General features: G+C 50.5%; 1 protein-coding gene across 12 annotated transcripts in view; it reads right to left on the bottom strand.

Moving 5' to 3' along the window:
• The window catches only part of LOC146855858 (uncharacterized), a 922,371-nt gene that overhangs the window by 359,152 nt on the left and 538,907 nt on the right, over positions 1–24,312 (bottom strand). The gene's annotated exons all lie outside the window — the stretch shown is intronic.

Raw genomic sequence — 24,312 nt, 5'->3', positions numbered from 1 at the left:
ACAGACAAAATTAAAAAAAATTAAAAACCAATCCACATAGAATTTTTGTTGATGTTTCGACCCCTTAGTGCAATTAGTGAGAACGGGGTCATCACCAGGACAGAATAGAATGGGAGACACCAGGAAATCTGGGCAAAAGGACCCACACCTGTAGATGTTTCACAAACAGTCCAACATAAATCTCAGCAAACTGCATTTGAGTAACAAAGGAATGTGGCGTAATCCTTGTCTGCACGGGTCTCGCTCGTGTTCTGAAAGGAGGCTCAGAAATTGAAGTTCATAAGGTACCAAGTACCTCTTGTAGTCAAAAGAGAAGACCTGTGTTTGCAATAAAATATAGTTCTGTGCTCAATTTATGTAACAGAAGCAGACTCTGAAAATATTAGCAGTGATTCAGCCTATCTTGGTAGTCTCCCTGTGAGTGTGGGAGACCACAAGAAAAAACAATGTAAGAATTATAGGCCTACCCGTAGAGCTGTTCCTTGAAAGTTGTTCAAACCGCAGGTTGTTTCTAGTTGCCAAGGTTTTTCTCCTGACATGCGCATTGAGTTTTATTAGGGACCCGAAGCCCATGGTGGCCAGTTTTCTTTATTATAGGTATTGTGACTGCCTACTACAATTAGCATGAAGAAATGGCCTGTACGAACCCAAAGACTGCAATATCTTTCCATTCCTTGCTACACAGCAGATGCCCAACAGCAACATGACAAATTTCGCAATGTCAAACAAGCGTTACACACTTAAATTCATGCTAATGCTGGATGCTAGAGTAAAATTAGCAGATGGTAGAGAATCCAACTTCTTCACAGTTGCGGGGGAAGCTAAAGAATGAGCCTACAAATGGACAACGGATCAGTGCCTCCCAATCTCGCAGCCCAAAAAACAAAGACTTAAGAAGAAGCATTGGAACACAAACATATTTGCATTAAATAGATATACACCTGAACAAGCAAATGTCAAACTTTAAGATACATTAGAACGAATAAAAATAAGGAGGGAAAACATACACCCTAATGAATCTGAATCATTGACTCTGAAAGTAACCCAAAGAAAGCAGCAAAGAAGGAGAGGGTCCAGATCTGCCTCCAAAGATTATACCCATGACCTGCTGCTTTGATCTACAGCACCCTGCGTGGGTGTAATTTAGCAACATGTTCAGTAATTTGCACACGAAGTTTATCCTTTATAAGCATATGGACAGATAAAAAGACAAAGTCAATTTCCCTAGGTTGCATTAGGTAAGCGTTAGACCCAGGATCCGTGGTTGGCTGAGGTAGGTACCTTAGGCCAAATAGGAACCCTCGTTTCCACGTCAGGGTAAAGGACACCTTCTCAGACAGCCCCCGCTCACCCCCTCGGTAGCTTGGCACGAGCAGCCAGGCATATCTTCATGGCAAATGTGTAAAGTATTTGCAACCACGCTCACAGCAACCCAATGATGACACCAAAAATGGACTCCACACGAGTTTCATAAAAACGAGTATGTCTTTATATAAAAAGATATACCATAAGACCACACAATATAAATCCAACATATGCGTATTTGTAATATTCCTCCTGGCCGGTTGTTAGGCCAGCCAGCCCTTGTACGTTCTGGCAATATTAATGAGCACTTCTAAACGTTCCACTGCAGTCCTAATGCAATGCTATGCAGTTCGTAATGCAAGAATCAGGCACTTTGCAATGTAAAAATAATACAATGCGTAACACAACAATCCGGTACTTCGTTATGCAGAAATAATGCAATGCTTAATACACTAATCAAGTAGTTCGTTATGCAGGAATAATGCAATGCATAATTCACTAATCAGGCACTTTGCAATGTAAAAATAATGCAATGTGTAACACAACAATTCGGTACTTCTTATGCATTAGTAATGCAATGTGTAAGATGTCAATCAGGTAGTTCGTTATGCAGAAATAATGCAATGCGCAATACACTCCAGCACCGATCACGGTGCCTTAGGCAGTCTCTCCGCCACTTGTGCTTACTCGCAGTCAGCCTCTGTCAACAGCTGCCCCCACAAGGGTATGGTGTAAACAAGAAGTGCAGCTCCGCACTCCGGCCCCGGTACTGCCACTCCTTTGGCAAGTACGGCCCGCGATACGAGCCGAAGCAGAGGCTCGCGCTGAAGAAATGGGGGAGGCCGAGAGAGTCTCCCTCTGAGCCCGCACCCCGCCCCAGGCGTCGACACACGTTACCTGGGGGGCAGCGACCTCGCTCTCCTCTCCTCTTCCAGCGACTTGGGCCTCCGATGCAATCTTTGTGAATTCCGGGCAGTGTGACTTGGGCCCTCCCTCGATGAGGTTGGTTCGAGGTCCCACTCTGGCAACGGCGGGCTCGATCCGGGGCTGCCAGTCTGGGCCACTGATGCTATGAAGTGCTCAGGCTGCCACAGGGCACATGCACACAGTGTTGCTGAGACTCACTTGAGCTTCAGGTGCACAATCACAGGGCACTCCTCACAAAGGTCTCAGGTTGCACGAAGCACACAGTGTCACTGAGACTCACTTGAACTCCGAGTGCACGATAACAAGTCAATCCTCATGAAGGTCTCAGGCTGCACAAAGCACATGCACACAGCGTCGCTGAGACTCACTTGGACTCCGGGTGTGCACGACAGCATGGCAATCTCACGAAGGTCTCAGGCTGCACAAAGCACACGCACACAGCGTCGCTGAGACTCACTTGGACTCCGGTTCACACAATCACAAGCCAATCCTCACAAAGGGCTCAGTCTGCAAAAAGCACACGCACACAGCGTCGCTGAGACTCACTTGGACTCCAGTGCACACGATCACAGGACAATCCTAACGAAGGGCTCAGACTGCAAAAAGCACACACACACAGTCGCTGAGACTCTCCTGGAAAATGTTGTGTTCCTGACTTTCCGCAACAGGGAGCCAGCTCACCTTGGGCCCTTGGGGATAAGTTACTTCAGGACACAGCATAGCAAAGTCCTTTCAAACAGGGGGACACAGCAAGTCCCTTTAGTCACTCCTTAGTTAAAGCAGCACACTGCAGGCCAGCCCCAGAACACACAGCAAGGGTCAGTCCTTTCCTTCAGTCTCTTCAGCTGTTTCATCCTTGGCAAAGGTTCCTCTTGACCACGAAGTAGCTTCAGTCTTGTTCAATCTTGATCAATCCATTTCTCCAAAGTTCAGGGGCTTCAGCCCTCATAGTTATACCCCTAAATGTCTTTCAAGTCTTTGTGTTCAGAGGGACACTGACCCCTCTTCAAACCAGTTCTGGGCGCCTCCCTGCCAGTGACACCTTCTTCCTTTGATTAGTCGGGGTATGGATTCTCAATCACTCAGCAGGAGATGGGACCATTGTTTTATGGCAGCAACCCAGGCCTCTTCACCTCTAGGGGCTACTCCTCCCCCTACACTCCAGATGCAGGTCAGCCTGTTGCAATCCCACCTCTTCCCCTAGTTCAAGACATTCCCCAGATCCCATCACTTTCAAATCCAAACAGTCAATCCACAACCAGGCAGAGATGCACATAAATGTTGGAGCACAAAAACCCAGCCACTTCTAAAAGGGTGGCTTCTAAACACACAATGCTAAAAACACCTTCATAAAAAGATGTATTACATTGTGAGTTCAGGCACACTAAACTTCACCTCTCTATCTTAAGCCTTTGGGAAGATAGGCTGGAAAACATGTTACACAGCCTCCCCTTTCTATCCTATGGGAAAGATGGCCTTTCCACAGTGAAAAATGAAATGGAGATTATTTCACAGTCAGGACATGGTACACACCTTAGTACATGTCCTACTTTTCAAATGAACTGCATCCTGCCCAGGAGGTACCATAGGGGTGTCTGATGTGCATAGAGAGGGAAGGGTAAGGTCTGGCAAGTGGGTGCACTTGTCAGAATAACATAGCAGTTTAACAAACTGACCGCAGGCACTGCAATGGCAGGCCTGAATTACCTCTTTAAGGCTACTGGTGTGGGTGGCACAATTAGTGCAGCAGGCCCACTAGTAGCAGTTGCATTAACAGCCCTGGCACACATAGTGCACTTTACTAGGGACTTTACTGGTAAGGCAAACATACCAATCATGGACAACCAATTACCATCACACTTTATACAGGGAGCACTTGCACTTTGCCACTGATCAGCAGTGGCAAAGTGTCCAAAGCATCTGAGCCAGTAAAACGAAATCCATCACAGCATCAACAAGCATTAAAAATGCAATAGGTCTCGCCTTTCATTAAGTTAAAGCCATTTGCATTGCTAATGGTATTATATAGCAAAGCAAAAGGCTTTAACTTAATGAAAGGCGAGATCTATTGCATTTTCAATGCTTGTTTGAGATGCTGCTATAAGGGCAAAGTCTAGAATTTGTTCGTAATCCAGTTCGGCGGTAACTGACCAGCACCTGAAGTTTCGGAATGTCCGTTCCTTGTTATGGTGACAAAAGTGAAGGAGGCATAGGTGTCCTGGCAATTTTTTTTTTACCTCTAAACTCACTTTCATGGGTCCCCCTCTGGACCCATCTTCTAACCAGAGAACTAACTTAGCACAGACTTCAATGGAATCACCAGCCCGGAAAACACTCTGCACCCGCCCAAAAACATGTTTGCATCGCCATTAATTTTACAAGAACACATATCCCTCCAAAGCCATTTACACTCACTCTCCTAGGAGATTAAAAGGCTGAGAGGCACGTCCACTGAACTAAGTAGCTCCTCGTATTGTTTCTATACACAGCCTCGTGATTGTTTTTCTCCCTGATTGGCCATACTGCAGAATTTACTACATATCTGACGCCATTGCTCCTCCCTCCCAACAGTGTTACATAATACCACGCCGCACTAACTTAATGCATAAGGTCTCCCTCCGCGCATAAAAGAAGGAACAAAAGGCTTTTCTATCCAGATGTGCAAATTACTTCTTACCGGATTCTGCACTTTAGAAACACACAAAGAGATTAATCTAGAAATCTGCTTGCACTGATATTTTGACATTCTATGACCGATTTGCATTTTCTTTTAAAAAAGCAACAGTGCACCAAATACAACGACTTTATAAATCAAAAATAAATAAATAAATTAAAAAAAATCAAAAAAAAAAAAAAAAGCTGAAATGAGTACTTTTCAGCTGACCAATGAAAATGAAAATAATGTATAAAGCGCGATCATACTCTAGACATCTTGGCGCTGGAAACGGATCTGTGCATTACTCGATTTCTGCACTAATCATGCATTGCGCTGCCTGGGGCACAGGAAGCTAACTAAACAAAAAACTGTTCCGAACTGTAAAATGCGGGGAAGCCCACGGAAATGACAATTATTCAGGAAGATCCATCCAATGGATAAGCCATTTTACACATCCGATGCAACCCCTGCTCTCTGGGCAGTGCAGCTCTTCCGCAACTTAAGACCTCTCTCACTATCACGATACATACCATAAGCGCGGCTGAGTCGTAACATTAGGCAGACGTGGAGCGGCATTCCTAGGGATGCAGTAACCCTCACGTGGTGTTATTACCCCAGCATAGCTTCACGTCTACTTCATGTGTACACAGACCGCAGCGGTCCCTGAATAGCAGCGCTACTGCCGCCCTCCGCAGGGAGGCGCGCATCCCCTCCCAGACTGCACACCAGCGGAAGTACCAGACCCCCATGCGGGCTCCACCGGCCCAACTTCACATCGCATTGATGTACCCAAGTGCCTGCTGGGTTCTACTATTTTTTGTCAATTAGAGCCTAGGGCATGGAACTGAGCGGAGTAGATGGGCTTCCAAATGTTGATGTATTATGGCTGAGAGCAGATGTTAAATATCCAATATGGCTGCCCAAAAAGGAGGAAAGATTTGTTGGTTATTGTATCATGCATAGGCTATCACAGTTCATATAACGGAGGACTCTTGGGCAATGAAAGCGCATGAACAAGCCTGCACATGCTCTGAATTCAGCAGGCGCTAATGGGCTAATGGATCTCTGGACGTAACCCAACTATATGATAACACATACCCATCTGAAGATTGTGTATAGAAGAATGACTAGCACTATTATGTGATGTCCTGCTCTAACGATGAAACACGTTAACTGAGATCAAATCTAGGCAGTCAAAGAGCAGGAGTGAATCAGAACCACTGTGCCCTGAAAGTGCTTTTAAATGTTATACTAGGGTCCAGAGGCCGAGCTCTGCTGTTGTCCCAGCCTAGTACCATCCAAAGATGGCTCCCTCTGGAGGGGGATGCAATATACAGTTCAACAGAACGACAATGGAGCTATCATAGGTTACACTGGTGTCCAGCTGCTCACAACCCTCCACAGGCAGAGGTCTGCTGTTCTAAACTACTACCAACTTTAGATGGCTTCCTATGGAGAGCGCTTTTGTCAACAAGCTGATCGACGGAACATGGAGCATGGGCTTACACTGGTAGCAAGCTAATTACACCCTGCAGAAGCAGAGCACTTTTATTCTCCTAACCTTTCACCACCCCAAGATGGCTACATGTGGAGGGTGCTTCTGTAGACAAACTACTTGAAGATGGGAAGCATTCTCAACATTTGACCCACTATATGCAATAATTTGTGCATGCAATAGAAGACATACTCCACTAAACTCATGGCTTGAGTTTAGTCAACATTTCAGCATGATAAACCCTGAAGAGGTCTTTACCAGCTGATAAAGCATGTCCTCACAAGTGAGACATTCTGGGTATAAACCAAGAGCACCAGGGGCATGGGTACACCCTGACATTTTGCCTTCTTTGGCTCATTTGTTTACATGGTAATTTTGTAAAGTTCTCCCTTCACCTTGGTTTACTTAAGAGCACTGTCAATATCGGGTTAGAGGAAATTATGAGGAGGTCTATCCAGTGTCTAAAGAACATAAAAATATGAGAGCAGTGATCTTGAGTGTCATGGGGGCGGGGTCAGTGAGTGTGGAGACAGGGCCAGAAACATTGCTAAAAAGAACAAATTATTCTGCAACTATTTTGTTGACCTTTCACCTTAAGGTAAATACATATTAAATGTACCACACTGCCAGTAAACGTAATCGGTGGTAAATGAAAGCTCAGTTGGTTAATGTAATCACTGCAGATATCTGTTTGTAACCAGGGAACTGATTCCTAGTTGGCACAGTGGAGAACATTTAGCGTGCTTTGAGGACCTACCCCCAGATGAACAATCTGAAGGTGCAAATCATTATTTTACAGTTGTATTGTACACAATATAATACTGCCTCAAAATGTGCAAATGGATAAATGGATTTAGCGTTTAAGATAAAAACAAGTGCTTCTCAAACATATACATTTACTAATACACAATCAGACTGTGCCCAGTGCAAACCTTCTTCATAAATTTCCATTAGAAAGACTCACTCAAGAGCACATCTGGAAACACCCTTAGGCTGCCTCTCAAAAAGATGTAATCTCTGCCATCCGAAGCCTCAAATGAATGCAACAATTAACACCATAAAGAGGGTCCTAATTTGCCGTTCGATTTGCTCATTAACTAGTAGCGTACAAAGGATACCATGTGTTGTGGTGCAAGCAAGGAAAATGGGCACTTTGGCTTGTGTTGAGGTAGTAAAATACAGAAATGATCAGGGTTGAATGGCCCCCTCAGGACTTTGAGCCCGGTGTCACTGCAACGGCAGCACTAATGAAATGTACGTCTCTGTCATTAACCAGGATTTATTTACTTACTTTCGCAGTCTGCTTCTACCTTGGATTCACAGTACAGGAGCCTCATCCCAATCCCCCCCTCCTCCCCCATCTACCCACCCCCTTCCCTTTTAGCGGGAGTCCCGTCAAGGTCGACAGTCACCAGGGGAATGGTCGTTTGTTAATTTTTTACAAAAAGTGAGGACTGTTTTTGTAAAAATAAAAAGGTTTGGAAGATGGTTCACAATAGATCCCATCAGCTTCGACCACTGAGTCTATCCCAGCTGAACATTCCTTGACCCCATGGTTTAAATCAGCCTGTGATCGGAGGGATTTTCTATTCAGATACGACTCACAGTGGGCACCATTGATTGCTACAAAAACAATAACCCTATTAAGCAGAATTAATAAAAACTGAATGATTCAGTGAATTGATAAATTAACTATATTGCACGTCTCTTTAAACTAAACCATATCAAGGCGCTTCCTGGGTAGGAGAGGCGCGTTTACATAGACTAGAAAGGTTCAATTTAAATGTGCTGTAAAGAGTCAGTGTTATTGTCCAACTCAATGGCATGCGTTTTGTCGGCCTTGAAAGGATGAGAGACCAAGCCTTTCCCGCCTGGGCTCCAGGCGTTGCTTGCCTGTGGGTGGCACTCAGATTCTTGCAGTAAAAGGACTGACAGATTGAGCTGTCTCGAGGCACGAGCATGTGCTGCTAACACAACACATTGTAATCATTCTAATTACTTCTCCATTAGAGAACTTTGTGCCTTTGTCTTTTTGATGATTTATTAATATACGACTCACATACGTAAATGTTGCATAACTAACCCACTCGCGTGGGACTGTGCAAGAGGGAGGTCACGTGAGACAGGTTGGCAGGGCTTGGTGGAGGGTTCCGCCAGGCTCCGCTCTGGTGCTGCTCGACAGATGCTACAGATGTCTCCTGCAGTCACATTAAGTGTTAGCAGGCTTTAAGTTCAATAGAGTCACAGCCCCAAACGCTTTTCAGCCCTTGTAATCGCTCCAGAACGTCCGAGCGCTGCGAAGCCACACTAGTGGGAGTTTAGAGCTACACATATGCTAGAAACGACATAATTAAATTACAGCCCAACATAAACCACCGTCACACGCCAAACATGTCCGTCTACTTGTAATCGTTCTGGAACGTCTGAGCGCTGCGATGACACTAGTGAAATGTTAGAAAATATACAATTAACTTACAGACCTATATGCCGGAGTTAAGGCATGGGCAATGCCCCCATCTCCTTCATGACATAATGACGCTTAACTATGTATGATAGCTTTCTGTCACCAGATCCGCTCAATTCAATGTCCTCTGTTTGAAACCGTCGCGCGCTCTACCAGTTGTAATTGACAATAAACCAATGCTTAGACATTCCTATATTCATAGCGTGGGCACAGTGACAACAGTTCAGTGCAAGAAGCATGCGGCTTTAGGTGGCATGATGCCCACAGTTCAGAGGAGTCGTGCCAGCTGGGCGGGTTAGACATACCAGCTCACACAGACACGCTGCCACCCTGAACAAGGGTCGTCATTGACATTCAGAGGGGATTTAGTGACGTATCGGAGCGAGGCTTCCCTGCGAGCAGCTATTATTAGACCAGAGAGAGAGCGGCGGTTCCAGCAGCCTGCCTGGGCCGCAGCGGGCTGTCAGGGCAGGCTATAAGGATGCAGGGGGGGCTGGTGACATTTGAAAGTGGTGGGGCGTAAACTGATTGGTACACTTCACCGTTGCGAGCGAGCGAGCGTAGCGAGCGAGCCCGAACCCCTATAAGGAGGGTTCGGGGGGGGTTATCCCCCCCAAGAAAATTTTGAAAAAAAAAAAGAGAAATGGTGCATTTTCAAGCAAATTTGAGAAAGCAGGAAGGTTAATAAAGCAATTGTGAAAGTGCAGTTATAACAATAATAAAGAGATGTCATAACATAGGTAGCTGCTTATTCAGTATAACCACAGAGCTTCATAACATCTGAGTTCCAACGGATAGGACAAACTCCCTCTAAATCTAAAAGACACAACTTAAAAAACTGACAACTCCTTAAAAAACATCTATGGTACAATGAAAACATGTCTAACACTCGCATTTATTTTCCCCTTGGCACCCTGTGCAGCCACTAATTCTAGCAGCTTTTTCTTCCAGTATAAATTCTCGGCTTTGGCCATGGGCCCGCACAGACGGAATTAAGTCTGAAATGCCCACGTGCCATTTGAGCCATTACAGAATGAGGCCATTGAAGAACCTGCGCGGAACTAAAATGGCCGCGCATGTTCTGTGGGACATTCATCAGAGAGCCATACGGAGACATTATTAATATAATAGCGTGCAATGAGGCAGGGTGGGCGGTGGGTGGCAGTAACGGAAGGCCCCTATTCACCGGCCTTGTAATAAGCTATAACACAGGCCTTGAAAACGAGGAAGGGCAATGAATCACAATACACCTTCTTCAACACCGTAAATGCAAGTGTCCCACAGTTGCACATAGATACAGGACAAATCAGGTGACAAAATTACCCTAAGAAATTCCTGAAGAGTCGTGGGTTAACATTTGTGCCAGAGCAGTGAGACCCTCAAACTTCTTTCTCTCAACATAAATAAACTTTAGAACAGACTAACTCCGCTTCGGTGTACAGTATGGAAGAAGGGCAATGAAAAAAAATACTAACCGATATAAATAGGATAGCCGGGGCTTTAAGTGGGATGAAAAAACTGGGGAGCGCTGGGGTCTCTCAACCTGTGGGCTTAGACCAAAGACCTATATTTCAGAAAACCCCTGAACACTGAGCAGCTCTGACTGGCATTTAGCTAAGATCATTTACAAAGGGGTAGCATCGGAAGCATGCTGGTAGAGCCCAGTCCGACTTTAAATACATACTCTGTTTCAATTATCTGTGTAGCTCCAGTGCTTGGAATTAACCACAATGTGGCCTTGTAGCGCTTTACAAAAATCTGTCCCTCAATAAATAGAGTAGAAATATGGTTTTATCTCAAAGCTTCTTTGATTTCTGTTCAAACAACCTGCCTGCCTCCACAATGCAAAGCGATGTTTGAAATGAATACCTGCTAGTTTCTTGAAAACAAACCACCATCAATTTTGCTTCTCAATTCAAACAGCAGGTTTTCCTGCTCACCACAATGCTAGGTTACAGCTGGTAGCCTGACTGCCTGCGGCTTCGAGGCACACCTCCTTCAGTTCCTCTTACGGCTCTGGAATCATCAAGTCTGCAACAACTACAGCGCTCATTTCAGTTCATATTTTTCATTTGTATCGCACCGTGTGCTTCCCGAAGGTAGCCTCAGCGCAGCATAAACATATACACCCAACATCGAAATATACCAGTAACCATTGTGCAAACAGTACAAAAGAGATAAATAAGAACTATGCCCCATACTCAACAGTAAAACAAGCGGTCCGGTAGATTCACAAAGAATTCTGTTCCGATTTCCTGCATTTTTCATGAAATTAAAATGCTCTTGTCTTATAATATGCCCGAGGTCTGTCAAAGTTCATTTCCACAAATAAGCTACTCACGAAGCAAGCTGCATAAATTGCTTATGGTTCCTCCGCACCTGCATGTGACTCCAGTGTTTGCTTGGTGGTCTCGATGCAATTAGGGGAGATAACCTAGCACGCTACAGAGATCTAACGGGCAGAATGGTGAAGTTCAACCGTCGAGTTTTGGGGCCCACTGCACACACGGCAACCATAAGTACTGTACTGTAGTACATAAATCTCCGAGTCCTCCTCTCTGTGTTCCAGTAGAGGAGGAGGCAGACCAAGTACATTAGGAGGCCCTAAAAACCCTTCGTTTTTACACACAATTTTGCGGACTTCACACTTAAGAATGAATCAATCACCAGAGCCCAGAGAGAGGCCTTACCGTAAAAACCCTTCGTGTTTACACACAACAAATGAATCGCCATTGCCAGAGAGAGTAGTAGCACCTGGCTACACCGCACGAGGTCTTGACTCGACGACTCGACGTGGTCTCAGACTCACTCAGTCAGTACAAGTCGTGTCACACACCGCACGAGGTCTCGTCTCGTCAGTCGTGCCGACGCGGTGACCGTGACGGAGCCTGCGCAAGCAAGGTCACGTCACGAATCTATGGCCAATCAGAGTGCGGCACAGCGGCAGGGACACCCCACCCACGCGCGGCACCCAATGCGGAAAATGCCTGCCCTCAGGCTGCGCGGTGTCTTTGCCAATCCAGACGCTGCATTAGCAGTGCCAGGATTGGCTAGAGCACAGGTGACGGCTTGCCCATTAGGAGACCGGGGCTGCTGCATGAAGCAACCCTCGGCTCAGACTCCCCCCCCCTTGCTTTCCTGGCTTGAGTGGCTACCTATTGGCCAATGCTATGGGTAAGTGGGTAGTGCGCATGTTCGGAATGGTCAAATCCCAAAATCGAGCATGCGCACTTACCCGCACAATGCATCAGCGCTTAAGCGCAACTACCTCTACTGCTGTACTGCAGTGTCAGTCAGACAGTCAGCCAGTCAGCCCCGCCCCCACCCACCCACTTCAGCGCCGCGATTCCGCGAGCGTGCAATGCCGACTGCGCCTGCTGCGCGCGGCCTCACGAGTCATATGGGGCATCGCCCCAACGCCCCAATGGACACACCGCCACTGTAAGGATGTCTTCACAGTGATAACCAGCGGCTGGCACCTGAGGGCGGAGGCAAAGCGCTGTCTGCAGCGCGGAACCAATATGTTTACACCGCTGAACCACAACAACGTCGTGAACCGAAAGCATGCAGATGGTTGTTTAGCAGCAGAGCCGGTTGCGAGGGCACTGCGCCCATGGAGGGCACGTCTTTCTTTTATGTATGTTATGTTCCAGAGTGAGGGGGTGTTGTCTACTGGTGACGAGGAAGAATATCGTTTTAGTGGAAGCAGCAAACCCAACACGAAGCAGCAGTGTGATCTTGGGTACAATTGAATTCTCAGTTCTCTGTGGGTTTCCTATTCGATAAAAAAATAAATAAAAGCAAAACTTTTTGTTTACTGTCAATAATTATTGGCAGGTACTTGTATGGCACAGCGCCGGGCATGGCCATCGCTAAATTCTCCCATGGGAAAAACATAGATTAAAGTGCTTACCAGCGGCCATTACAAGCGTGTGGACGGCGCTGCAAATGAGAATAAAATAGTGCTTCGTGTCCTTTAAAGGAAAGAGTGTAAATCCGCCCGTAAACGATCCAATCCCGGTGGGAGTGCCTAAAAGGAGACAGGGTGGCAACAAGCAGCGATTGACATGCCTTGCATGCAATCATTGCACTGCCTTCGGCATAATTCGTGACGCCAAACGACGCGCACAAATGAAAGCTGAAGGCAGAGATGGGACGAGGCTTCTGGAATCGTATCGATTCCAAGAAGCCTCGTAAGATGAGAGCAACGCATGCGCTGCTTACGTCACAAGACCTAAAAATAGAGGAGGTATGGGGCGTGGCCTAGCAAGCCATGATGGCGGACGTGTGCTAGGCGAGCTCCGTCCAGCCTAGGCAATTATCCTACATTTATCCTGTCCTCCGATCAATCAATCAATCAAAGACATTTATAGAGCGCACTACTTACCCGTAGGGTCTCAAGGCGCATTGGGGGGTGGGGTGCCGTTACTGCTCGAACAGCCAGGTCTTGAGCTTCTTCCTGAAGGAGAGGTGGTCTTGGGTCAAGCGCAGGTCGGTCGGGAGGGAGTTCCAGGTCTTGGCGGCCAGGTAAGAGAAGGACCTTCCTCCTGTTGTCGCTCTTCAGATGCGGGGGACGGCGGCGAGGGCGTGGCTGGCTGATCGGAGGTGGCGTTTGGGAGCGTAGAAGTTGACTCGGTTGTTGAGGTAGCTCGGGCCTTGATCGTGAAGGGCTTTGTGTGCGTGGGTGAGGAGACGGAAGGTGATTCTTTTGTTGACGGGGAGCCAATGCAGGTCTCTCAGATGTCCGGAGATGTGGCTGTTACGTGGGATGTCGAGGATGAGTCTGGCTGAGGCGTTCTGGATCCGCTGGAGTCTCTGCTGGAGCTTGGCGGTGGTTCCGGCGTAGAGGGCGTTGCCGTAGTCCAGTCGGCTGGTGACGAGGGCCTGGGTGACCGTCTTCCTGGTCTCCGTGGGGATCCACCAGAAGATCTTCCGTAGCATGCGCAGGATGTTGAAGCACGACGAGGAGACGGCGTTGACTTGTCTGGTCATGGAGAGGGAGGAGTCCAGGATGAAGCCCAGGTTGCTTGCGTGGTCCGTCGGTTTGGGTGCGGTGCCCAGGGCGGGGGGCCACCAGGAGTCGTCCCATGCGGAGGGCGAGGAGCCCAGGATGAGGACCTCCGTCTTGTCTGAGTTCAGTTTCAGGCGGCTGGTCGTCATCCACTCGGCTACATCTTTCATCCCATCGTGCAGGTTGGCTCTGGCGGCGGCGGGGTCGTTGGTCAGGGAGAGGATCAGCTGGGTGTCATCGGCGTAGGAGATTATGTTGAGGTTGTGTTGGCGTGCGATGGCCGCGAGGGGGCTCATGTAGACGTTGAAGAGGGTGGGGCTCAGCGAGGATCCTTGAGGGACGCCGCAGATGACTTCGATGGCCTCTGACTTGTACGGTGGTAGGCGGACTCTCTGTGTTCTTCCGTCGAGGAAGGAGACGATCCAATCCAGTGCCTTCTCCTGGATTCCGATGTTGCTGAGGCGCTGCACTAGGGTGCGGTGGCAGACCGTGTCGAAAGCCGCGGAGAGGTCTAGAAGGATGAGGGCCGCTGTTTCTCCGTTGTCCATCAGGGCTCGGATGTCGTCAGTGGCGGCGATGAGGGCGGTCTCTGTGCTGTGGTTGGCTCAGAAGCCAGACTGTGAGGGGTCGAGGGACCCATTCGTCTCGAGGAAGGCGGTCAGCTGTTTGTTGACGGTCTTCTCGATGACTTTGGCTGGAAACGGGAGGAGCGAGATGGGGCGGTAGTTCTTGAGGTCGGTGGGGTCCGCTGTAGGTTTCTTGAGTAGAGCGCTGAGTTCGGCGTGCTTCCAGCTCTCAGGGAAGGTGGCGGTGTCGAAGGAGGTGTTGATAATGTCCCGCAGGTGGGGTGCGATGACAGCGTCGGCCTTGTTGAAAACGTGGTGAGGGCAGGGGTCGGTCGGAGATCCGGAGTGGACGGAGTTCATCATGCGGACGGTGTCTTCGGTGCTGATCGGAGTCCAGGCGCGGAGGGTGGTGGTGGGCGGCGTTGCTGTGGTCGTGGCGTGCGTCGGTTGACAGCTGAAGCTGTTGTGTATGTCCGCGATCTTGTTGTGGAAGTAGGAGGCGAGGGAGTTGCAGAGGTCTTGCGATGGGGTGATGTCGTTGTTTCCGGCGTTGGGGTTGGAGAGCTCTTTCACGATGTTGAAGAGTTCCTTGCAGTTGTGTGCGTTGTTGTCCAGCCGGTCCTTGAATGCAGTTTTCTTGGCGGCGCGGATCAGTTGGTGGTGCTTCCGGGTGGCAATCTTGAGGGTGGTCCTGTTGTCTGGTGTTGGTTCCCTTCTCCAGACTTTCTCGAGGGCTCGGCAGATCTTCTTGGAGCTCTTGAGTTCGTCGGTGAACCATGGGGCTTTCTTGCTGGCGGGTCTGCTGGGCGGGGTCCTCAGAGGGGCGAGTTCGTCCGCGCAGTTGCTGATCCACTTCGTGAGGTTGTCGGCGGCCTGGCTGGGGTTCGCTGAGCTGGTAGGCGGGTGCTGGCTCAGGGAAGCGGCGAGCTGGTCGGCTGTGATCTTGTTCCAGCTTCTACGAGCAACCTGTCGTTGGTGGTGGTGGATCGTCGTTCTTTTGAAGGTGAAGTGGACGCAGCTGTGGTCCGTCCAGTGGAGTCCTGTGGCGTGGCTGAAGGCGATGTCTTTGCTGGATGAGAAGATGGCGTCGAGTGTGTGTCCGGCGAGGTGGGTGGGGGTGGACACCAGTTGCTTGAGTCCGAGGTTGGCGAGGTTGTCGAGCAGGGTGGTGGTGTTGCGGTCGTTGTTGTTCTCCAGGTGGAAGTTGAGGTCCCCCAGGAGGATGTAGTCAGCGGAGGGGAGAGCGTGCGGGTTGATGAAGTCAGCGATGTCCTCGCTGAATTGTGTGCGTGGTCCCGGGGGTCGGTAGATCAGGGTGCCTCTGAGGGTGGTCTTCGGGTCGGTGTGTATCTGGAAGTGCAGGTGTTCGGCGGTCGTTAAGGTGTCGTCGGTGCTGGTCGTGATGCGGATGGTGTTCCTGTGGATGACGGCGATGCCTCCTCCCATCTGGTTGGCGGTGCGGTCCCTCCGGGTGATCTTGTATCCCTCTGGGATGGCGATGGCGATGTCGGGCGCTGAAGAGGCGTTCATCCAGGTCTCCGTGAGGAAGGCAACGTCAGGGGCTGTGGTGTCGAGGAGGTTCCAAAGTTCGATGGCGTGTCTGTGGATGGAGCGGGTGTTGAGCAGGATGCACTTGAGGTGGTTGCTGCTGGTGTTCGGCTTGGCGGGCGCTGGTGTGGGGCAGGTCCGGATGCAGGTGAACTTGCAGGTGAGGCAGCTGAAGGGTCCGTGGGTGCGTCTCGGGGTGGCTTGGTGGCATCCTGGGAATCGGCTGGTGTTGAGTGCGTTGAGGGTGGCGGCGGTGTACGTCAGGCGGGTGGGCCGGGGTCCTCGAGGGCCAGGGGTCCTAGCCCTGGGCGCGGTCCAGGCGCGGACGGGCGCAGACGGGCTTACCTATGGCGCGCCTTCGGCGCACAATCGGCGCACAATCGGCGCGCCCGCTGCGCGTGACCGCTGCGCGTTCGCACGGTCGCCATATATGGCCAAGTGCGAGGGGGGGCGGAGCAGCTGGGAGGCGGGAGCGGGGAGGGTACAGAATGAAGAAAGGGGCGGGGTTAGCGGCGGTGGCGGGAAGCGGGGAGGGATGAGACAGGGGCAGACAAGGAACAAATCCGGCAAAAAGGCAACAGGGGGGGACAAAATAACAATATACAGCAAGATACAATTACACAAAACAGCGGTACAATTCAGGAAGCGAGCACAGACCACGCCGCTCGATGGCAGGGGGCGTGGTCACGCGGCGGCAGCCGGAGCTCAGAGGCAGGCAGGCGGGGAGGCACACGCAGCAGCTGGTGGCTGTGCGGCGCGGGGGGTGTCCTAGACTAGGTCACACTCACCTGCGTCGCACGGTCGCCATATATGGCCAAGTGCGAGGGGGGGCGGAGCAGCTGGGAGGCGGGAGCGGGGAGGGTACAGAATGAAGAAAGGGGCGGGGTTAGCGGCGGTGGCGGGAAGCGGGGAGGGATGAGACAGGGGCAGACAAGGAACAAATCCGGCAAAAAGGCAACAGGGGGGGACAAAATAACAATATACAGCAAGATACAATTACACAAAACAGCGGTACAATTCAGGAAGCGAGCAAAGACCACGCCGCTCGGTGGCAGGGGGTGTGGTCACGCGGCGGCAGCCGGAGCTCAGAGGCAGGCAGGCGGGGAGGCACACGCAGCAGCTGGTGGCCGTGCGGCGCTGGGGGTGTCCTAGACTAGGTCACACTCACCTGCGTCGCACGGTCGCCATATATGGCCAAGTGCGAGGGGGGGCGGAGCAGCTGGGAGGCGGGAGCGGGGAGGGTACAGAATGAAGAAAGGGGCGGGGTTAGCGGCGGTGGCGGGGAGGGATGAGACAGGGGCAGACAAGGAACAAATCCGGCAAAAAGGCAACAGGGGGGGACAAAATAACAATATACAGCAAGATACAATTACACAAAACAGCGGTACAATTCAGGAAGCGAGCACAGACCACGCCGCTCGGTGGCAGGGGGCGAGGTCACGCGGCGGCAGCCGGAGCTCAGAGGCAGGCAGGCGGGGAGGCACACGCAGCAGCTGGTGGCCGTGCGGTGCGGGGGGTGTCCTAGACTAGGACTTTCATGTTTCTGGATCGTGTCCAGAGTGGAGCACGTGTATGGGCTGCGATCTGTGCCCCCTTCTCGCTCTGAATTCCTGCTTGGAGTGCCGCTGTAGCGGCGAACTGGAGTGCGGCCTGGAGGAGGCTGTGCTCTGCCATAGCCTAGAGGCCTAGAGCGGCGGCTGGTGAGCGGAGTGTGCCCTACTTGAAGTCCCCGATGCAGCGCTGAGACGGTAGCCAGGACTCTATGGAGACTGTTTGTGAGGTGAGGGTGTCGGACGGCGGCGGCTACTTGGATTCAGCCGCAGTCATCTTGCGTGAGGCCACCCCCTTCCCCCGTCGGTCCTATCGGGCTGCGGGGGGGGGAGGGACGAGTTGAATTCTCGGCGGTCACATCGGGCCGCGGGGGGGGGGATGGGAGGTAACGAGAGGGAGTGGTGCTGCAAACCGGGTCCAGTGGCCGTTATACTGTTGGGGGACTGGTGTTGGGTCCGTGCCCCCTTAGCTCTCAGACATTTACAGAGCCGCCTTCCGTTCTTCTCTCCATCAGCGGTGCTGCACACTCGCTACGGCGGCCTGTGGGACTGCCGGAGACTTCAGCGGTCATTGCTCACTGCCGCGCTTCCTGGAGGCAAGAGGTGGACGAAGGAGGGGGCCCTTGGGAGCATATTGGTGATCCCCCCTCAGGCTCCCTGAATGTGAGCTCTGTTTGTTGTGGACGTAGCCAACCTTGGAGACAGTGTAGGGGGCTTCGATGAGGCAGTGTGGCCCTTCCGCAGAGGGCAGCTGCCCTCGACTACTGTTTGACTGACATTGGTCATCCCCTGGGGCCCCTCGTTGCCCCTCCTCCTCAGTTGGTTGGTGGTCCCGTGATCAACGGCCGAGTTGGGTCGCGCAGGCCCCGTATCTACATCTCTGTGACCCCTCTCGCATTGCCTAGTCTCTGGACCGGGGGGGTTGTGTCAGCCCATTACGCACGGGGAGCGTGCCTCTCCTCTCCCTGGCACGGACGGGCCCGCAGTCCTCTGACGCAGCAACTTAGAGAATCAGTGCCAGGTAGACTGGGAGCAGGAGGGCTCAGTGGCCGCCATAATGAGGGACAAGACAGGCAGGAGCTAAGCCAAACAGAGCACACTCGACAAATATACGGGCCCCTGGGCCGCTGCTGCGGTGCCTAAGGGGGCGCAGGGGGCTGAGCTGGACATGCCAGATAATGCCGCACTCATGGCCGCTATCACTCAGTCCAAGGATGTCCTGGATGCTAGGATAGGGCGGTCGGCTCCGATGTTATGCTCCTCCGGCAAGATCTGCGGAATGCTGTGGCTCGCATTACGGAGGCTGAAATGCAGATCTCTAGAGTGGAAGATGATGTTACCACCCTACAGCGGCGGGTGGCCACCCTTGAGACAACCCAGCGGGGCCTTGCGGCACAAGTGGAAGATGCAGAGAGAAGGGCCAGGTGTAACAACCTCTGCATTGTGGGCTTCCCGGAGGGATGTGAGGGCGGGGATATTGAGCAGTTCCTTACTCAGTGGCTGGGGAGCTGGCTTCCCCCGGAGTCCTTGTCCTGCTGCTTTGTGGTGGAGCGTGCCCATAGGGCTCTTGTGCAGAAGCCTCCGCCTGGGGCCCGCCCGAGGCCGGTCATCGCAACGTTGCTGAACTATCACGACTGTGACGTCATTCTCAAACAGGCCAGGGCCAAGGAACCTCTGCTTTTTAACAATGCATGCATACTGATCTTTCCCGACTACACGAAGCTGGTCCAGCAACGGAGACAGTCATTTTTGGCAGCCAAGGCTCGTCTTCGTGATCTTAAACTCCCATATGCTCTGCTGTATCCGGGTGGTGTACCGATCCAGCACCCACTTTTTTGACTCGCCGGAAGTTGAGGTTGCGTCCCCACACACCGCCCAGGCGGGAATCAGACTCTTCATCCAGCGAGGCAGCTAGTAAGCAGTATCAATCGAAGCTTAAGGCTCAAAGACGTTCCAGATCCAGACGTCGATCTCAATCATGCAGTGCTTCCTCCCGGGCCAGATCGGCCTCCCGGCAGCCTACATCAGCTTCATGATTTGAAGGGGTGACCGCGGTCCTGTGTGTCTTTGACATTGTTGTTGTGATCGGAGGAGCCCATGTGAGGGCCAGCTTCTCTGTTGGATCTTCACCGACGGAGAGGGTGCCTGCTGACAATGGGCTGGAAGTTGGGGATCCATTGGTCAAGGTGTGCCGGGACCCCCCGTTGGGGTCTGCGGGCTGCACCTGCCGCAACAGATGCTTCATCGTTCTTGAAGTATAGGGAGGGGGGATTGTTGGGTTGTTCTGGTTTTCGTTTTCAGGTCGCACTCCGCTACAAAAACGTTATGTCTCTATGTATGCACTACATACTTTCTTTCGCACCAGCACATACTACTAGGGTCTTCTATGGCTGTCCCACCTGATAAAGCAAGGGTACCTTCCGGGACCATAAGAATTGTAAGCTGGAATGTCAGGGTAGTCCTTGACAAAATCAAACGCGGGGCCATTCTTCAGCAGGCTAAAAGGGCCCACACCGACCTACTCGTGCTGTAAGAAACACACCTTATGGGTTTGAAGGCGCTTTGCCTTCAGCACTATGGTTACGCTCAGGTGTTCCATTCGGGGTTTGTGCGGGGGTCACGGGGAGAGGCAGTCTTGATTGACCGCCGAGTTCCATACACACATGTCAAGACGTGGGAGGACACTCGGGGGCGAAACTTGTTCCTGTAGGGCATGGTTAGGGAGGAGCCAGTGGTGTTAGGCTGTGTCCATGCCCCCCCTCCGCTCTCATGGGGTCTAGTAGAGCGGCTTATGTCTTTATGGGTGGATATGCCTGATGGCCTGTCCGTGGTTGGGGGGGGGGGGGGGGGGGGGGACTGGAACGACGTGATGGATGTGTCCAGGGATCGTTGGAGGCCCAAGGGGTGTATAGCAGTTTGCCAATCCACGAAAATTTCCTCACTGGTATCCGGGCTTGATTGGGTGGACCCATGGCGCCGGTTACATGGAAATGTTCAGGGATATACTTATCTCTCGGCGGTCCATGATTCCCACTCTCGCCTTGATTATTTGTTTGTTCCCCGGGCGGCAGCTGGTAGAGTGGTTGAGGCGGATATCCCTCCGCGGGGTCTTTCTGATCATTCGCCGATTGCTCTTACAATACAGATGGGCTAGGCGAGACAGCCTTTCCATTGGCGCCTCTCGGCGTGGAACCTCCAGAAGGAAGATTACAGGGACTGTATGGATAGCGCTTAATGTGGGATCGGTTTCTGGGGTCGAACCTCTATGGGAGGCATTGAAGCCCACTATACGGAGTGTCGACATCTCCTTTTGCGCGGCAGCCTGCAGGACTAGGAGGGAGGCTCTGCTACAAGGTGAGGCTAATATTGCAGACCTAGATCATCCTAGTGGGGTGCCGGTGGTAATCGAGTCCGGCAACCATTGCTGCTGCCACAACAGAACTATGCTGCTCTTCATATGGATAAGGCCCACCTTACTTGGCTGGCAACGCGCAGCAGGGTGTACCAATGGGGGGATAAATCTAGCAAGATGCTCCACCGGCTGTTTCAGGGGATGTTTCACCCACAGACCCTCCCCGGTATAGTGGGCCCAGATGGAGTGCCCCTTACGGACTCCTCGGACATTGCTGAAAGCTTCACTACATATTTTGCAGAGCTGTACGCCCCCAGAGAATGTCTCCATGAAGACGTGATTAGGCCGATTCTTGGACGACCTCCCGCCTCGGCTTTGTCCGAAGAGGCGAGTGCAGAGCTGGAACTACCGCTCACGGCGGAGGAATTGGATGCATCCCTGGGGGACCTTAGTTCTGGTAAGGCTCCCCTGTGAATTTTTTAAGAAATACTTTCTGCAGCTTGGACTCCATTACCTCAGTGTAGTGAAGGAGTCCCGTGACCGCGGCTGTCTTCCCCATGACTGGAGACACGCGGAGGTGGTAGTGCTTGATAAACCAGGCCGACCCCCAGACCAACACACCTCGTATCGTCCCATTTCTCTCCTGAACGTCAAGGCTAAAATATTGGCCAAGGCACTGGCCAACAGCCTGCGGTCCCACATTACTACCTTAGTGCACCCAGATCAGGCCGGGTTTATGCCCCAGAGGGCGACTCGACATAATAGTCGATGGGCACAGGGAGCTGTTGCGACCATTCGGGGGCTAAGTGAATGGGCAGCGCTATTGCTGGCAGATATGGACAGGGCATTTGATTCCCTTAGTTGGGTGTATTTATTTGCCTTGCTAGGCAGGCTGAATCTTGGACCGTGCTTTTTGTCCCACCTGACCCTACTCTACACTGACCTCACTGCGTCGGTACGCGTCGCCGGCTCTACCTCCTCCACCTTTTCTATTGGACGGGGTACCCGGCAAGGCTGCCCTCTGTCTCCCTACTTGTTTGCACTGGCTGTTGAACCTCTGGCCGTCTGGGTGCGTGTTGATGCGCAGGTGACTGGCTTTGAATGGGCGCACAGGTTGTTGGATCACATTGCACTATATGCTGATGACATCTTATTTTTTATTACTGACTTGGATAGGATGGAGCCGCGGCTGCTCCGTATTATGCAGATCTTTGGGGAATTGTTGGGTCTCTACTTGAACCCCCGCAAGTCTACCTTACGACTTCTTGAGGACGCATCGGGTCTCGGCTCCTAGGCCTCGTCGGTTCGAGTTGTTACCGGTGGGATGAAGTATCTCGGCGTATTTCTATCAGACTCACCTACTGTGTCATGGGAAAGGAATCTGGTTCCGGTCTGGGAACCTGTGCGGGAGGATCTTAAGACATGGTCCCACATGCCACTGTCCATATATGGTAGATCGGCCATCTTTAAGATGGTCTCGCTCCCCCGTTTATTGTACCAATTGCAGAATCACCCCTACCCGATTTTCCCTACTCGCCCATGTTATACTCAATGAGATGTCGAACAGCTTGAAGAGACCCCTTACGTGCTAATTCCGATTTTTGTATGTGCTTATTTAATCTCGTCTGTCCAACATGTAACCTTCTCTTGCCTGTAACTCTCACCTGTACTCTGGTATTTCACAAGGCACTCTGTTGTTTGAGTTGGGATCCAGCTTTATAAATACACCTACGTACATACATACATTCATACATGGACAGGGAAATACTCAATACATAGGCTCTAAGACGAACTCTAAAGCCTTCACATAGTTGAACTGTTAGTGACTTTTGACATCTAGATGCTACTCTGGACTTTCACAGTGTAATTTTAAGCAAAATCTCTCCTGAAAGCTGATGTAAAGCATTCATGTATTTACTTAAAGCTTGTGCAGAATAAGTCAGGTATTGGCATTGCACATGTCTATGGGACCTCAGTTCTCTCCCCCTTCAGAAAATAGGTGTATTTATTAGGTGAAAACTAGGGGATACCTTAAGAGTTGGCAGTAGGCAGATGGTGCTGGGTTACATATGATCTACAGCAGAGGCATGTACATAGGCTGGTAGACGCGTACCTTACCACTGGTACAATATGGAAATATCAGATGCGTGATCTATACGGTTGACCAGGAGGCCAACACGTTTATTTAATTTTGATAAAAGAGGAAAGGGCCTGTGCACACGGCAGAGTAAGCACCATGTAGCTGTAGGTATGTCATTTGCACATAAGATTATTGATGAAGATCAGTACATGGCAAAATGTCACCTGGAATTAACTTTTGAACCACAAATGAGTTTCAACCCAGTTTATCGCTTCTCGATGGGGCATACGTTGTAAGGTAAAACAACAATATTTTTATTGAAGTCAAAAGATCTCTGAACTATGCATTGAACAAACATCCAAGTGTCAGAATGCTTTATGGCAAATGGGTGCACACACATCTTAACTTTAGACAGCAGCATTATAATTCTATTTGACATTGGCTAATTTAACTCAAAAAGACAGAGGAATCCAATGGTTCAGTATAGACGCTGTCCTGTTAATTTTGTGTTACCATTGCAAAAAGCTTATTCTTATTGGTTGACAGAGGACACCAGTGTATGTAGCATACTGTACTGTGGCCTTGCATGAACACCGGTAACATGTGCCATTATCTTGGCAAGAACAGTAGCTAAAACACAAAATAAGTGATAATTAAAGACCATTTCTTAAGACTAACAATGGGTTCATGTTAGAAATACTGTGATGTGAAAGTCTTTTGGTACCTTTAGTCTGTTTTGTACAGCGCGGCCCGAGGTGAACTTTAAAAAAGCAAAGTGGGCGCTAGAATGGCAGAATTCTTCCAGTGTGTTTAACATTTTCAATCAGGTTGCAGGCAGCCAATCACATTGCGAGAAGGAAGGGCTACAGGGGAAAAATAACTCTCAGCCCATCAGAAAACTATTTTATGGATTTGAAGTCCTGCAGGACTCAGATGTCCAACTTATCTTTAATGTTACACCTTAATTTCTCAAAAATTACTGAAAGTATTTACACCAAATCAAAAAAGCATGCGTTCGGAGTTAAGATCTAGCTTTCTGCCAAATCTGGAGCAATTCTGTTCAGACATTTTGTCTTTAATGGTTGCCCAAACTTTCCCTATGGAAAATGCATGACAGAATAAGTGCTTTAGGACCTACTGTGTTTTTAACCTTGGTTTGACAGATCACCACAAAACTTTCCGGGCAGGAGCGGAGGTGGGTGAACTTTTTTGGTGAGAGTTTTGTGAACATTTGTCAAACGACGCCAAAGTTATAAGTAAAATAAAAAAAAGACTGGTGTCCTCTGGTCTGGTTTAGGATCATTCACATGCTGCTTCAGCCCGCTACAGCAGTTCGTTCCTTTGTATGAGTGTGAAAG

This window comes from Triturus cristatus, chromosome 4_1, assembly GCF_964204655.1.
Source record: "Triturus cristatus chromosome 4_1, aTriCri1.1, whole genome shotgun sequence".
Taxonomy (NCBI): domain Eukaryota; kingdom Metazoa; phylum Chordata; class Amphibia; order Caudata; family Salamandridae; genus Triturus; species Triturus cristatus.
This window is presented reverse-complemented; position numbering and strand designations above follow the sequence as displayed.